Source organism: Pelodiscus sinensis, chromosome 3 (assembly GCF_052426305.1).
Source record: "Pelodiscus sinensis isolate ZL-2025 chromosome 3, ASM5242630v1, whole genome shotgun sequence".
In the NCBI taxonomy this organism is placed as follows: domain Eukaryota; kingdom Metazoa; phylum Chordata; order Testudines; family Trionychidae; genus Pelodiscus; species Pelodiscus sinensis.
This window is the reverse complement of record NC_143054.1, coordinates 19,708,234-19,724,659: the sequence shown is the minus strand read 5'-3', so window position 1 is coordinate 19,724,659 and position 16,426 is coordinate 19,708,234. Positions and strand designations below refer to the sequence as shown.

General features: G+C 46.5%; 1 protein-coding gene across 4 annotated transcripts in view; it reads right to left on the bottom strand.

Moving 5' to 3' along the window:
- The window catches only part of LDAH (lipid droplet associated hydrolase), a 213,828-nt gene that overhangs the window by 171,911 nt on the left and 25,491 nt on the right, over window positions 1-16,426 (bottom strand). For 2 of the 4 annotated variants that reach the window (XM_075923427.2, XM_014577950.4), the window contains exon 1: window positions 2,270-2,387. The exons of the other annotated variants lie outside the window; for them this stretch is intronic. The gene's annotated coding sequence lies outside the window, so the exon portion shown is untranslated. Of the gene's footprint in view, window positions 1-2,269; window positions 2,388-16,426 lie in introns of those variants that run through there. 4 annotated transcript variants of the gene reach the window in all.

Below are 16,426 nucleotides of genomic sequence, written 5' to 3'. Positions count from 1 at the left end.
GTTCTGGTCTTGGTCCAAAGAGTATGGGAGGGGCTCCAGGCTTAGCACAGGGTGGGGAATTGGGGCCAGGAGGGGTTTCAGGGTGCAAACACTTGGAAAGAGTTTGGGTGTAGGGGGACTCACGTCTGGGGCAGGAGATTGGGTGTAGGAGAAGTTCAGGGCTGGGAGCGGGTTCAGGAAGCAGGCTCTGTCTGGGCACCATTTAACTGAGATAGTTTTAGGTGGTGGAGCAGTGGCGTTAAGGAAGGCTTACTCCTAACCCAGCCCTGCACCACTCCTGAAAGCAGCTGGCATGTACAACAATAGCTCCATGTGCTGCCCCTCACCTACAGGCACTGAGCCAACAGCTTCTACTGGCTACAGTTCCCCATTACTGATCAATGGGAGCTGCAAGGAGTGGTGTCTGCAGGCAAGGACAGCATGTGCTCTACCTCTCTCAGGGGCTGCAAGGGCAGGTAGTAAAAGAAATAAGAACCCCCCACGTGTGTGTTGGGTCGGGAGATAAGAGTGAAGGACGGTGTGTTTGTAAGAATAACAAACACACCCAGTGTGTGAGTGACAGATTTGCATTGCCAGGCTCCCTCCATCCCCTTCTCTCTGCGTGGAGATAGGGTACAAAAGTGGGGGATGGGGACACCCTGACATCAGTGCCTCCCCTCTTCTCCCTCCCACACCCTGCACAGCAAGCAGGAGGCTCCCAGGGAGCAGTTCCAAGGCAGAGGGCAGGAGCAGCAGGACAGTGGGTAGAGGGAAACTGAAGTGCCAGTGCTTGTTAGCTTCCTGGCCAAACCAGTCAGGATCACCTGTCAGAGGCTCCATCTACTGGTAGATGCCCATCTACTAGTTGGTGACCACTGGTTTATAGGGTACTTGTCAGGTTTTGTGTTAAATCCTCTATGTAGCTCAGAGCACCTGTGACTATTGCCTGTCTGAGAAAAAGCAGATTTCTATACTCTGATCAATGGACTCCCTACCTGAAGTTTACTTTAGACAAGGAAGAGCTTATTTGCAGCACTGCAAATGAGAGCACAGAACCGCACCCCCAACTGAAAATCCATTATGCCAAAGCCTTACAAGTGGTGCAAAATGGAAGCCTCTCAAGGTATGTCTACAAGGAAGCTGGGTAGACAGGAGACACAGAGTGAAAATACCATCCCCTCAGATAGATTGACACACACTAGATCTACTCAAGCGAGCATGCTTGAGTATATAGAGCAGACAGTAACTTGGGCTAGCCACTAAAATACATAACCAGGAAGTCTGGGGATGGTTTATACTTAGGTGACCCATCCAAGCTGCCATTTGATACCCCAGCTACATGGCTATATTTAGAATGCTAGCCCAGCAGAGCTAACATATGTCTGTCTACACCCACTGACAAGCACACTCCCAGCATCACTTGCAGAGAAACTTAAGCATCCAGTTAAAGGTAACATTTACAATCTCCAATCCCCATGGAATTTACTATCCATTGCAGTTGTCCTCAAACTATGAGTCACAAACCCATTTTAGTGGGGTGGCCAGGACTGGCATTAGACTGGCTGGATCACAAAGCCCAATTCCGAACCACACTGCCGGGATCTCAGGCTTCAACTTTAGCTCTGGGCAGCGGGGTTCAGGTCACAGCTCCTCACTCCGGGCATACAAATTTGGTCTTTGGCCTTGGTCTCCATGCCAAACGTAGTAGAGCTCAGAGAGACTCAGTAGAGTTGCCAACTCTGAATGAAGCTATTCTGGGAGATTTTCCCCCAACATGATGTAATGTCATTTTCCTATTAAAATCTCCAGCATCTCTTTCAATAGTCACCCGGAGATCAATGCCAATTATGGAGACTCCAGGCCAATCCTGGATGGTGGAAACCGTAGGACGCAGGCTTCAGTCCCTCTCTTGAGATCATTGTAATTTTTGTTGTCAGAAGGGGTTGCAGTGCAATGAAGGCATGGAGAACCCAATACCTACTGTATTTCAAATTTCTATACCCCACTATAAAGTTCAGCAGTTTTACATAGTCAGATCTAAAAGACTAAAATGGTGTGTCTGTCAGCAAAGAGTTTTTTGGGGCGATAGGGGAGTTGTTTTTAGTGCAAAACAAATCTAAGTGAAAGTATTTCCATGCATCACAATTACAAAGATAACAAATTAGACAGGAATATCGAACCAATGAAAGACAATGGGTTATGCATGAGTTTGTGACCAAAATATGTAGCTTTAGGGGCTCTTCTGTTACAACCAAAACATTATCTGACTAAAAATGTAAATTTTATTTACCTTGGGGGATGAACTGCCAAGTTTATCACAGTGGTAAATGTCCCTGGAGCAATGCACCACTGCTCATTTGTCCATGCTACGTATTTCCCAATAGCATCAAAACAAAAACCATGCAGAAGAAGAAGTTACTCACCCTGTGTAGTAACGATGGTTCTTCGAGATGTGTCCCCGTGGGTGCTCCACTCCAGGTGTCGGGTCCCGTCCCGGCGCCGCTGGTCGGAAAACTTCTATAGCCGTAGCCGAGCCGGACCGCGCACGCGCGAACACAGCGCGCGGCGTTCGCGCCTTTGCAACGGACCGGCTCCCCCTTGTCAGTTCCTCTCACCGCTCGGTCTCTGAAAGATAAAGCAGAAAGACCCGGAGCGGGGAGGAGGGTGGGGCGTGGAGCACCCACGGGGACACATCTCGAAGAACCATCGTTACTACACAGGGTGAGTAACTTCTTCTTCTTCTTCGAGTGGTCCCCGTGGGTGCTCCACTCCAGGTGAGTATAAAGCAGTAACCCAGAATGCGCTCCGGGTCAGTTATTTTCTACTGTGGACAGGACTGCAGAGGCTACCGCTGTATCTGAAGCCCACCTCTTAGTTACGGCATAATGCCGTGCGAAAGTTGCGCTAGAGGCCCAGGTAGCTGCCCGGCAGATATCCGCAAGGGGAATACCCTTTGCAAAGGCAGTGGTAGTCGCTACCGCTCGCGTAGAATGAGCCCGAGGTAAAACAGGTAGAGGCTTATTCCTAAGGAAGTGGCATTTCGTAATACAGAGAGTGATGAGATTTGCAATGCGTTGAGCAGAAAGCGCTTTGCCCTTTGATCTAGGTGCCAAAGATACCAACAGCCTGTCAGTGCGTCTCCATTGACGTGTTCTATCTATATAGAAAGAGAGCGCACGTCGGACATCGAGCGTGTGAAACAGAGCGTCCCTAGTTGAAGAATGAGGCTTGGGATAAAAAGTCGGGAGGACCACAGGCTCGTTAATATGGAAGGAAGAACAGACTTTGGGAATAAAATCTGGGTGTAATCGCAGCGTCACTGTATCTTTGGAAAAAACTGTAAAAGGAGGGCTTGCCATCAACGCCCCCAGTTCACCTACCCTTCTTGCCGATGTAATTGCAAGGAGGAAGACTGTTTTCATTGTTAGCATATGCAGAGAAACTGATGTCAAGGGCTCAAAAGGTGGGTACATAATGGTGTCCAATACTAAATCCAGATTCCAAGAAGGGGAAGGCGCCCTTCGTGGTGGATACAAATTTAGGAGCCCTTTGAGGAACCTCTTTGTAATTGCATGGGAGAAGAGCGAGGAACCTTCTATTGGCTGGTGAAAAGCACTGATGGCTGCCAAGTGCACTCTTAGGGACGATAGTGCCAGTCCTGAAGTCCGTAAGTGAAGGATGTAGTCCAAAACGTGTTGTAGAGGAGATGAGAGAGGGTGTATGTCGTTTTGAATGCACCAGTCAGCGAATCTCCGCCATTTTGCAAGGTACGTGTTCCTCGTAGAGTCTTTCCTACTGTGTAGAAGTATTGTCTTGACCTGCTCAGAACAGAGATTTTCATCCCCTTTTAACCACTGAGGAGCCACGCCGTCAAATGCAACGCCTGCAGTCTGGGGTGTAACAGCGTGCCCCGTTCCTGAGTAAGGAGGTCTTGGTGAAGAGGAAGAGGGTAAGGTGGTTGAACTGACATTCTGTGTAAGAATGGATACCAGGCTTGCCTGGGCCACGCTGGCGCTAGCAGAATGACAGTCGCCGCTTCTAAGCTGATTTTCTCCAGTGTCCTGGAGATAAGCACTGTGGGGGGAAAAGCATACAGAAGTGTCTTCTTCCATGTGACCAGAAGCGCATCGCCGAGAGAGCCCTTGCCGAGCCCTGCCCTCGAGCAATACAGGCGACATTTCTTGTTGTTGTATGTTGCGAATAGGTCTACCTGTGGAATCCCCCATTTCTGAAATACCACAGAAAGTACATCTGTCCTTATCTCCCACTCGTGATCCGTGGGGAATTGCCTGCTGAGAGAGTCTGCAATTACATTGGCGGTGCCAGGTAAGTACGACGCTGCTATGGTTACGTTGTTCTGTATGCACCAGTTCCAACATCGCACTGCTTCGGCGCATAGGGACCGTGACCGTGCTCCTCCTTGTCTGTTGACATAATACATTGCAGCTATATTGTCCGTCAGTATCCTCACTGTCAGACCTCTGATGTGGGGAAGAAAATGTTTGCATGCGCAGAAGATTGCCCGAAGCTCCAACAGATTTATGTGCAGACGCCTTTCGCTGGGAGACCATTTGCCCTGAATTCGTTCGTTGCCCATGTGGGCCCCCCAGCCGATGAGTGAGGCATCCGATGTTATCTGTACCGATGGTTGTTGTCGATGGAATGGAACCCCTGGCAGAAGGTTTTGCTTTTTCGTCCACCACTGCAGGGATCTTTGGACATGCGGAGGTAGGCATACTACCTTTTGGATGTCGTGCCTTACAGGGACATAAACTGTGGACAACCAATGTTGGAGACCCCTCAGGTGGAGGCGCGCATGAGGAACTACAGCAGTGGCCGCTGCCATGTGACCCAGGAGACGCAGGCAACTGTGTATCGATACCATGGTGTTGCTGGTTAGTATGGTCACGAGATCCTTGATCGCTTGAAACCTTTCGAGAGGTAAGTAAGCTCTCGCCGTGCGTGAATCGAGGTTTATCCCTATAAACTTTATGAATTGCGTCGGAATAAGTGTTGATTTTTTCCTGTTGAGGAGGAGGCCGAGTGACTCGAACGTTTGTTCTACCGTCGCCACCATCTGCGATGCCTCTCGCTGCGTGGCACCTTTTATTAAACAGTCGTCCAGGTATGGATATATTATCACCTGTAACCGACGCAGATGAGCTGCCACGACGGCCAGGGTTTTTGAGAAGGCTCTGGGTGCTGAAGCCAGACCGAATGGTAGAACCCGATACTGAAAATGATCGAGACCTATCACAAATCGCAGAAAACGCCTGTGCGCGGGATGTATTGTGACGTGAAAATACGCATCTTGTAAATCGAGGGCAGCGAACCAATCGTTGACATCGAGGGATGGGATTATGGAAGTCAGTGTCACCATTTTGAAGCGCTGTCTGCGAAGATAACGATTCAGACGTCTTAGATCGAGAATGGGTCTCCAGCCCCCCGATTTCTTTTCCGTTAGAAAGTATCTGGAATAGAACCCTCTTCCCCTGAACTGATCGGGGACCCTCTCTATCGCTCCGATGTCCAGGAGGTGATGGACTTCCTGTCGCAGGAGATCCTCGTGAGATGGGTCCCTGAAAAGGGACGGGGAGGGTGGGGTGGTGGGAGGGATGGAAGTGAAAGGAATGGTGAAGCCGCTGCTTATGACTTCCAGAACCCACTTGTCCGATGTTATTGCGACCCATTGATGATAGTAAGGTCGTAAGCGGTGGTGAAAAATGGGTTTTGTCTGTGTAATGACGATTGGTATGATGCGCTTGCCCCCGACAAGGGAGTCAAACTTGCTGTTTTGAGGCGGGCGTGCCCGTCACCCTGGGTGGTGGTGGACGCCTTCGTTGAGGGCGCTGTCTAGGTCGCGACTGGTCGAACGGACGATTTGTTTGCCTCCGAGACTGATAATCGTACCGTCTCTGGTATGGAAAATAACGACGGCGGCGGAATGGCGGTGCGTACATCCCCAGCGTCCGAAGTGTCGTTCTTGAATCTTTTCCCGTGTGAAGCACCTCATCTGTCTTTTCTGCAAACAACCTCACCTTGTCAAACGGGAGGTCTTCTACCTTGGAGTGCAACTCCTTGGGCACTGCCGCCGTGGCGAGCCAAGAAGAGCGCCTCATGGACACCGCTGTTGCCACTCCTCGAGCTGCTGTATCTGCTATATCCATGGCTATCTGAAGATTGGCCTTGGAACATGCATAGCCCTCCTTGAGGATCGATCGTAACAACTCTCTGTCTGCCTCCGATGATCTTTGGGACAGGTCTGTAAGTTTCGCTATACTGTCGAAGCTATGATTCGCCAACAGAGCTGTATAATTCGCTATGCGAAGAAGCAAGGTGGCCGACGTATAAACCTTTCGGCCAAATATGTCCAGTTTCTTTGCCTCTTTATCAGCCCCCGCATTCTTCAATTGTGGGTTCTTAGCCCTTTGGAGAGCTGCGTCGACGACCAAGGAGTTTGGTTGCGGGTGAGTAAACAGAAATTCCGAGTCTTTGGATGCTATAAAATAACGCTTTTCCGCCGGTTTCGAAGTTGGTGGAGTCGAAGCCGGGGTATTCCAAATCTCTGCTGCTGATTGGAGGATCGCCTCGTCCATAGGAAGAGCAACCTTAGATTGTTGTTTGGGGTGTAAATTTCTCCAGAGCTTAAACTGCTTCGTTGGAGTGTCTGCTATCTGAACCTCTTGAGACTGGGCTACTCTCCTAAAAAGGTCTTGAAAGTCTCTAGTGTCATCCGGGGGAGATGGATCCCCTTCAAACACTGCATCGTCTGGGGAAGATGTCGAGATATCTTTTTGAGTTACAGATCGTAATTGATCGTCCGTATCCGATATCTGGCCTTCCTCGGGCTCAGATAGCTGAACTGAAGGCGAAGGATTCTGGTGCTTAGGCGATGCCCTCTTCCAGTGTTGAATTGGAGATGATTGACGTGCCTCATGAGGAGTATGGCAGCAGCAGTGATGAGAGCGAGAATGAGGTCTCCCATATCCCGAAACTGACCGGTGACTTCTATATTCAAAATGGTCAGGGGAAGACCTTCGCGAGGAATATCTGCTGTCATACCGCCTATGATAAGATCTAGGCGGGGAGTAGCTAGGTGAGCGGGATCTGTATGATGATTCCCGACGGTAGCAATGATATCGTTCCCGATGGTCAGAGTAACAAGATCTTGACCTACAGCGAGGAGAAGGCATTGTTGGGCTATGAGACAACGGAGGATGACTAGCCCTCATTGACTGAGAAGGAGAAACTGAAGGCTGAGGTGAAGGTGAAATTGAATGCCTTCGTGCTGACTTTCTAGCAGCCTTTGTCGGGACTGCTGAGGCAGGGGAAGCCTCTCCCCCTTGCACTGATAAGGAACAGCTGGTAGGGGGAGGAATAATTTCGCCAGGATTGTCGGCAGGCATTAGCATCCTGCCCGGCACCGCAGGCAGAGGGTCACCCGGTGCAGCTGCGATAGCAGCATGATCTGCCGGTGCCGACTCGGCACGGTGGGGGGCGATCTGCCGGCCCCGTTCATTCCGCTCCCCGGTGCCATCTGGCAATGCGGCATCCGGTGCCGAGCACGGTGCCGGCTTGTCCTGGCCCCCAATAGCCGTTTGCGGTGCCGCTCGATGCGGCTGGGCAGACTGTCGCGGCTCCAGCCCCTGTGGCGGTGCCGAGCGTTCCGCAGCGACCGTGCTCTCGGCGGGACGCGGAGCCGGTGCCGATAACGAGCGGCTTGCCGCTTGCGGCTTATGCGACCTGCCTGAGTGCGTTGCCGCCCCGGAGACACCCGGCTTGTGCTCCTGACCAGCCCGGGACAGCGAGGGAGGCGGGAGAGAGCGGGTGGGAGAAACTCTCTTCTTTTTTGATCCCAACGCCTCAGGGGAATCTGATCTCTTCCTTTGTGCTATAGAGGACTTTGAGACCTGCTGCTCCGGAGGCTGTAAAGCTTTGTCACACAACAGCAGTTTCAGGCGCATATCCCTATCTCTGCGTGCCCGCGGAGTCAATTTAGCACAGTGAGTGCATTTTTGTGGCACATGCGCCTCTCCTAAGCATCTGACACAGGCTTCATGCCCGTCAGATGCTGGCATGGCTTCTTTGCAGAGAGCGCACCGTTTAAATCCCGGTGACCCAGGCATAATTTCTCGTTTTTGTCTTTTTGTCTTCTTTTTCTTTTTTTTTTTTTTTTTTTACCTAACTAACTATTATTAACCAATTAACTAACTAACTTTCTCTTTCTTTTTTTTTTTTTTTTTTGTGTAGTAACGGCTCCTGTCTGAGGAGACAAACGGCGTTCCGCCAGCAACCACGGGCGGCTGAGAGGAACTGACAAGGGGGAGCCGGTCCGTTGCAAAGGCGCGAACGCCGCGCGCTGTGTTCGCGCGTGCGCGGTCCGGCTCGGCTACGGCTATAGAAGTTTTCCGACCAGCGGCGCCGGGACGGGACCCGACACCTGGAGTGGAGCACCCACGGGGACCACTCGAAGAAGAATATCTCAATTTCTTTATCCCAGCAAGTAACTGTTGAAAAATGGAAACCCTGAGTGAATGTAATATACTGTATCAACTTTCACCATTTGAAAGGTACTCAAGTATATTTGAGCAACACATCATCTCTCAACCACCTCAGGGCAACTGAATCATTTGTGTATGGTAGCAGTTTCAGGTTCCAAAGATTAATCTATACCAAGAAGCACATATTAAGCAGATGTCCTCAGCTATGCTTTCTTTATTATGGTTCTTATGATTTTTAAAAATATTAAATCAATTATTGATAAAGCGTGAAAACCACAAAAACAAATATTTTGATTTTTTTCTTTGGATGAGAGAGGAAACCACATTCACAGGAACACTATGGGTACGTCTAGGCTGGCGGGGGAGGGAGGGTTCAAAAGGAGATATCTTCCAATCGCTTTTCAAAAGCAGATTTTTCAAAAGTGAAAGTAGTTTGGACGTGTGGGGGGTTTTTTTTTTTTTGGAAAAAAGGCCTTTCCTTAAAAAAAAAAAAAAAAAAAAAAAAAGGGGGTTTATGCCATTTTTTGAAGAGCGGTTTTTTCAAAAAAGGGCTTTTTTCCCCCCTCGAAAAGACCGCGTCCAAACTACTTTCACTTTCGAAAAATCTGCTTTTGAAAAAGCGATCGGAAGAAGGTATGCAAATTAGTGCTGAATTTGCATATCTCCTTTAGGAAAAAACCTTAGTCTAGACATATCCTTAGACTTCCATAAGGTATTTCACTTGGAACAACACGGCATTTTGATTAATAAATAGAATGATATAAATTTGACACACATCAAATGAACAAAGAGCTGGTTAACTGATAGATCTCAAAATGTGATTGCAAATGGGTGTTCTAGTGGGGTCCAACGCAGATCAGTTTTCGGTCCTGCACTTTAACATTTTTAATAGTGACCTGGAAGAAAACAAAACCACTGATAAAGTTTGCAGATGGCACAAAAACTGGGGGAGTAATAGTACATTCACAACTGCATAGGATTTATGGCCAGAAGGAACTATTTGATCATCCAGTCAAACCTTCTGTATAAAACAGGCCAGAAAATATCACACATTAACCACTTGGCTCAATAAACTTTGGCCTGGCTAAAGCGTATTGTCCAGACAGACATTCAATCTTGGTTTAAAGACATCAGGAGAGGGAGAATTCATCTCCCCCCTTGGTAATTTGTTCCAATTGTTCATCACTCTCATTGTTACAAATATGTGCTTTATTTTTAAATTTAAATTTGCCTGACTAACTTTCAGGTATGAGTTCTTATTACTCTTGTCTCTCCTAAATTAAAGAGCCTGGCAGTATTTGTTATGTTCTCCCCACAGAAGTACTTAGTTGTGAGGTATGACAATTTACAGTAGCGAGGGTTGTCCCACAGTTTTTCATTGTTCAATAAAAGCAACGCTGACACAACTTGACATTTCTACTAGAAAGCTATACAGAAGCAAATTGTAGGTTTGTTTAAACACACGCACAAACGTAGGAAACACCTAATAGACAAGCTACTGCACTTTCAGAAGAATCAAGCTGTATATCTAGTAAAGAAATAGGACTCAGATATATCATTACTATCCAAGTTAACTCAACCACATAATTTTTGTGCTAAAAAATGTAAGTAAATAATAATGTTCACTGTAAAACCACCATCGTTCCTGCACACTCAGGTATCTTTTAAGTCTGTAAGACTCAAGCGTATTGCATATTTCTGCAATCTTTTAGTATGTAGTCTGAACTTTAGTTGGGAAAAGATAGCAGATAGTCTCACATACTTTGAAATAATCCCCAAATTTACTGCAGAACGCACATCCCCAAAACCATGGTAACAATAAAATATAAATGTGAAATGTTTAGGTTAATACATTAGGTTAGTGCATGGCAGCAGGGTCCATACGGACACGTAGCATGTGACATGCTAGCGAGTAGATTTAAACCCTAGTTTGCCAAGAACTAGGTATTCATATACACAACCCCATATACTGCACAATCCTGTTCCCTCCAAAAGGGCTAACTCGGGAACACATCTGGCTTCACAGCAACACTAGGCACACCTGACTCAGCGAGCAGCGCTGCCTAGCCACTTTTCATGGTCCCTTAGTCGAGCTTTCCCTTTCACCACATTTACACTTATTCTTTAGTTCCCAAGCAAAACAGAACATGACACAAGTATACAGCAGGCGGTGACTTACACACACCCCTTTCTCTACTAGCTCATCCTCTGAGCTCCCCAGGACTTCTTGTTCCAACCAACCAACCATCCCACCCACCCAGACACCTCATTAGCCCCGCCAGGTGTCAGTGATCCCCCTCAACATAAACTGATTAATTACTCCCAGCTGAATCTGCAGACTTCTCTGTGAGGTAGCATCCTCAGTGCTCAGAATGCTATACCTAACACCCTGTCTTAACTAGTTATTCTGTAACTGCCAGTGATAAGGTTTCTTGCACATTCTTCTTCAGCAGCAGGTATTGGCCTCCTTTGGAGACAGGATACTCAGGTAGTTCGATCACTGGTCCAATGTACAGTAAAACTCTGATGGTCCGGCATCTGATGGTCCAGCACTCCTGATGGTCCGGCACCATCAGGAACCCGGAAGTGCTTCAGGCAGCCGGACCATTAGAGCTACTCTGCCCCCAGCTTCCCCAATTAAGCCACTGCTAAAATTGACCAGCGGCTGAATCGGGAAAGCCGGGGGCAGAGCAGCTGGAGTGCTGCAGGGTTGGTCCCGTAGCGCTGCACCTCGGGGCTGCGGGACCAACCCAGCGGCACCCCAGCTGTCCCCGATTCAGCCGCTGCTGAAACTGACCAGCGGCTGACTCCAGGAAGCCCGAGGCAGAGCAGCTCTGCCCCGGGCTTCCTGGAATCAGCCCCTGATCAGTTTCAGCAGCGGCTGAATCAGGACGCCTGGGGCAGAGCAGCTGGGGGGCTGCTGGGTTGGTCCCACAGCGCCGAGGAGCGGCGCTACTGGACCAACCCGGCAGCACCCCAGCTGCTCTGCTGCAGGCCTCCCCGATTCAGCCGCTGTTGAAACTGACCAGCAGCGGCTGAATCGGGGTCACCTGGGGCAGAGCCGGACTATCGGAAGGGGGGGCTATGAGGGGTCTGGGGTGGCATTCCCCCCACCCCAGACCCCTCATAGCCCCCCCTTCCGATAGTCCGGCAAATCTGATAATCCAGCACCCCCTGGGTCCTAAAGGTGCCAGATTAGCGGAAGTTTACTGTAGTTTGGAGATTCCCATATACACAAAGTCTAAATCTGACACACAGGACATAGAGAAGAAAGCATAGAGAATGCGAGAAGCTCAGGGTACGTCTACACTTGCACCCTCTTTCGAGAGAGGGATGCAAATGAAGACAATGGAAATTGCAAATGAAACTGGATTTAAATAGTTATGGCACTATTTCAAAACAACAGACGCTTTTAAGACGTGGTTATTTCAAAAGAAAACCCTTCTCTTGAAATAGCTGGTAAACCTCATTGTATGAGGAATAAGGGTTATTTCGAATGTCATTTGCATCCCTCTCTCAAAAGAGGGTGCAAGTGTAGACATGTCCTCAGTGAATAACTGAAGGGAGATACACAGGCAGCAGTGGATTTTCAAAGGGCTTTAGAACTGCTAGATATAGCAACAACTGCCAGAGATTTAAATTTTAGAAACATTCCAGTTACAGAATTAAGAAATTTTAGAACAAGATTCATGTGATAATTTGTTTTAACAAAATCAAAATACTGAACCATGTTTTGAAGTGAACAACTACAAAGTTTAAATCTGAGTCACACAGCAGCAACCACAGATTTCATTTCTGTCACATGGATTACAATTGCCCCCTTCCAAGGCTGCTATGGCTTCCAATTCTGACTTGAGGAATCACAATGACAAGTTTCCTGCTCACAGAAACTTAAACTGCCATTGGCTGCAGTCCAGTAACTAAGGAAGGCAGAGATGTAACTTGCCCATGTTCATGAATGGAAAGCAGCCCACCTAAATGTCAAATGGATTTAAATGGATCATGTACAGAATACAATGATGTTCTCACATATGGGAAAGAATTAAGGAAACTGACACGTACACCCCTCCAACAAGTAAAGATCAGGCCTTAAAGGGAAACATACAGATTTCCATGACATACTGGGCAAAGGATTTGTAAATAAGTTATATGAAATACAAATCATAATTAGCTTGCCAATTAACTTTCATTTCTTACCTATGTGCACACACAAGGGTAAAAAGATCTCTCTCCTTTATTCTTTCCCTTAATCTTAGCGTATCTGCAGGCAACTGCAAGTATCTTATGCAGAAACACACACACTGGGCTTCACTTTGACCATCAGAACTATGGAGCTATGAATGAATTTGAAGATCACCTTAAGGTTTTCCTTCCATTATGTAAACAGGGGACCTAACCTGTATTTTGCATTTACAGTCACTTGTCCACCTTTAGGCCCGGTCTACGCTATAGTGGAAGGTCATCTTAAGATACGCAACTCCAACTACATTCATTATACAGCTGGAGTAGACATATCTTAAATCACGTTTCCATGCCATCCACACAGCGGGAGTTTGACGGGAGCATTTGCTTCCCTTACTCCTAGTGAAGGGCAGGAGTACCACCTTATAATAAGTCTCATTGCCAGCCTAACTAACCTGCCTGAATAACCTGCTAGCCAAATCAATTCCACAAACTGAGGGCTGGAAATCACAATAGGGTAATGCATCCTGATTTTCCATGAATGAGTAAGAGCACATGCTAATATAGGCTTGAGATAACTGAAGTCTGACATCCCAGACATGTCTCTGTGAAATCTTTGGACATAGACACTAATAAGCAGTACCACAAAGGTGCATTACGTTTGTCAAGTACAATGTCATTTCAATAATTACCTCTAATTCCAGCTCTTTCTTTGCCCAGATTTTAAACACAGCTAGTCTTGGGATGTAGATTTATCAATCAATTGATTCCTTATGAAACTTTTGCAATATTCCTAATTCAGATTTATTAGAGGCAGAAAAAAATTTAAGATGAAACTATCAGATTGACAAATGAACAGCATAAAAGTTTAGCAGGATGCAGTAGTCTCTTAATGTGATCTCTACAATTTCCCACGAGTTAAACTTTATTATTTTTTTCTTCCTCCCCCCACAGCAAGTAAACAATTCAGAACATTTATTATATTTCTTGATACAGCAAAAGGTTCATTAAACAAGGCTGCAGAAATGACGATGTCAGAAAGCATCACTGAATAACTTATTAGGTAAACACAAAGCCAGATGGTGACATTAAATAGTACAATGTATTTTAAATAAAAAAAATTTAGGACCAGAAACTTGTGAGGTATAAATGCAACATTCCAGGGTGCTACACTGATTTATACCAGTTGACCTGGCTTAGCATGAATGTTCTTTTATATACATAAGAATATGCGAAAAATAGGTTTAATAAATCCTAGTATTCACTTTATTGAAATTAGTAAACTTGCAATTTTCCTATTTGAAATCTAAACCAATGTCACATTTAAGTTCTTGTTTTCAAATCTGACAAAACCTTAGGAACTAGTCTATACAACATAAGCCGACCAGGACCCAACAAAACCAGTTTATTTTAAATAATAAGCAAGGCACCCTGCTTAATGGCCACAGTATTTTTAATATTAGTTTCTAATTACTTTTTCAGTCTCTCAATATGCAAAGATAATGGAAGAGAAAAACCCAGAAAACCATCAAAACAACCCAGATATTTGATAAAAAAATTATATAGAACAAACAGTCAACCTGTATTCAGGTCTGTGTAAGGTAATCCGATCATTTTTCTGTTTTATTTTCAAAAGGACAATGGATTGGCCTTTGATTTTATTAAATTAATTTTTCTTAGACAGTAGAACCTCAGAATAATAAGCACTATGGCTCTGCAATTTAAAAGGTAGTATGAGCCAAACTGCAGAGCCGCAGTGGGGTTTGGTCCCAAACCTGGCGTGAGCCAGAACTGAACGGGGCTACCTGGCCAGCCAACAGCCATCTGTCTGCAGGGGGCCCAGCGGGGAGTTGGGACTCTCTGCGAACAGAGGCTGCTTTGTGGCAACAGCCCCTGCTTCCCCACTGATACAGAGACGGGAGGGGAGGAGGCAGGAGTCAACTTAACTACTCACTTACATCCCTAACGTAAACTGAAGGTCTCCCAACCTTGTATCATGGACCTACAACAGAAAAACTGAAAACCATGTGTTTGTTTTTGATAGTTTCAGTATAAAACAGTTTATAGACAAAGTAAGTACACACACAGAAGGACTAATGTTAATAAAGGGAGCAGATTAGAAAAAACGATGGCTGCATTCCTTAGGAAAAAAAAAAGATTCCATTGGGATATTCAAAGCTGTTAAGAGACCACTACACTTTACAAAAAGGTTAAAAGGCAATTTGGCATCCTCTCTCACTCTTGAGTCCTGAAGAAAAGATAATATCTTATGCTTCATTCCGTGAAGTCTAATGTACTCACATCTGTATTCCTTACTGATTCCAACTCAGCCAAAACTGGCAGTGTCAGTGGTTCAAGCAAAGGATTGGGGTTAGATTGCTACAGCCTTCCTGAGTGGTCTCTTTAATCTCAGTCAACTTCTATATCCCAGCTTCTCCATCTGTAAATAGAGACTACTAATATTGCCCCACCATGCAGGAGTGTTGCAAAGCTAAATCATTAGTGCCTGTGAAGTGCTCTGACCTGATGAAGTCTGGGTACTAGAAATGAGCACCAAAACTTAAAACTGAGAGATGGAAATATACAATGAAAAAGCAAATGTGACGGGGCGCCTGCCCCACCTTGGGCTGTTATGGGTTAACAGAGTCCTAGGGAGGCTGCATCCAATCACAGAAGGGCTTTTAGGAGCAGTCAATAAGATATAAGAAGAGCTGCAGTACAGAGCACCGACAGTCACTCCCTGAAGCTTGAGGAGGGAGTAGGACCGGCTATCTTTTAGGCAGACTGAGCAGTATTGAAAGCAGAGACTCGGGGAGCTACAAGCAGCTCCTGTTGGGCTGCAGGGATTTGTAGGCTGGGGCCCTAAGGCAAAGGCAAAGAGGGTTTTGGGGTTGCCAGTTAGGAGCCCAGGGAAATCTACTAAGAAGTTACAGAGGGCACCACAATCAGCAGCTATTTATGGGGTCCCTAGACCAAGACCAGGAGTAGTGGTCAGGCCTGGTCCCACACTGAGCCTTGCCTCCATTTGCCACTGAGAGATGTGGCTGGATAGCAGACTATGATACTATACCCCAGAAGGGGCGGAGAAACAGAGTGCAGCATAGTCAAAGGGCTGTGTCACAAAAAGGATGCTATGGTCCTGGGAGTAACATAGGTCCCTGGAGAAGTGATGGCAGCAAGGCATCACCAGAAGAGGGCTCAATGATGAAGAGAGTTAATCTGTGGGACAACTAGCAGAAGGTGCTAAGTCCGCCCCATCACAGTGACATATAGCACGTTTATGAGAGTTTCTATTTCTTCAGGAATGACTAAGGAGTATTGGAGAGCACTGTAAAACACAGGTACGGGACATGAAAAGGGAAGGTTGGCAGCTTAGAAATTAATTTTTTGGCTTGGCCAACGTGTCACAATTTGAATATTTTTTTCAAGAATAGTGGGTCAGATTCACCCAAGCATAACTTCATGACTCCTGCTGACTTATGCCAGGGGATAAATGAAGCCTGGCCTATGCATTACTTAGACTAAGTGAGTTGAAGGCATGTTTACTTTCTGTGAGTTAAAGAGATCATCAGGTCAAAGTATTAAATGTAACTTCAGATCTGTATCAGCTCAGGCACTTCCAGCAGTGGTCAGGAAGGAAGAACTACATTATATATCACTGCTGCAGATGCTAACATTTTAAACTTCTTATTTACGCAAGATGTTGTCTCCACAAAAACTGAATTCCCTCCACAGCCACATTTAACAGCAGGCAGTTTCCTCTT